This window comes from Penaeus monodon, chromosome 24 (assembly GCF_015228065.2).
Source record: "Penaeus monodon isolate SGIC_2016 chromosome 24, NSTDA_Pmon_1, whole genome shotgun sequence".
NCBI classification, from domain to species: Eukaryota; Metazoa; Arthropoda; class Malacostraca; order Decapoda; family Penaeidae; genus Penaeus; species Penaeus monodon.
In genome coordinates, this window is record NC_051409.1 from 38,714,972 (window position 1) to 38,715,498 (window position 527).

Sequence of the window (527 nt, forward strand, 5' to 3'; positions counted from 1 at the left end):
AAACATAAAATTGTCCACCGACAAAAAAAAAATCTACGGTGTTATTGCCTCATTTCAATTTATATTTTCTTTCCTTAGCAAAAGATAATATGTTCCTGCCTGAAGCTGTGCAATGAACAGATATGAGAATTATCCTCAATCAACAAGGAGGATAAGAGTGATTATTAAGTATTCACTTTCTACAAAAAAAAGCATCACTTGAAAAAATAAATGGAATTAAATCCTGAAACGGCTTTACATATTCTAACCTCTGACCGCAGAACAGCCTAAACTAGAGCTCTATGTAGGCCAAGTAAAACCAATACCATTATAGTGATGAAACAATGCACGTCTGTGTTATGGAGGAGAAGTATATACTGTATATGAGGCTTCTAACATTTAGCATATTTCAAAAATTTCAAAACTCCTTCATGTGTTAAATTTTGCTTTTGCTTTATCTATACATCTATTCATTGATTTGTCTTATTAATTCATTATCATTTAATCATCTATTGCCGATTCGTAGACCCAAATAGAGTCGTTTGGCA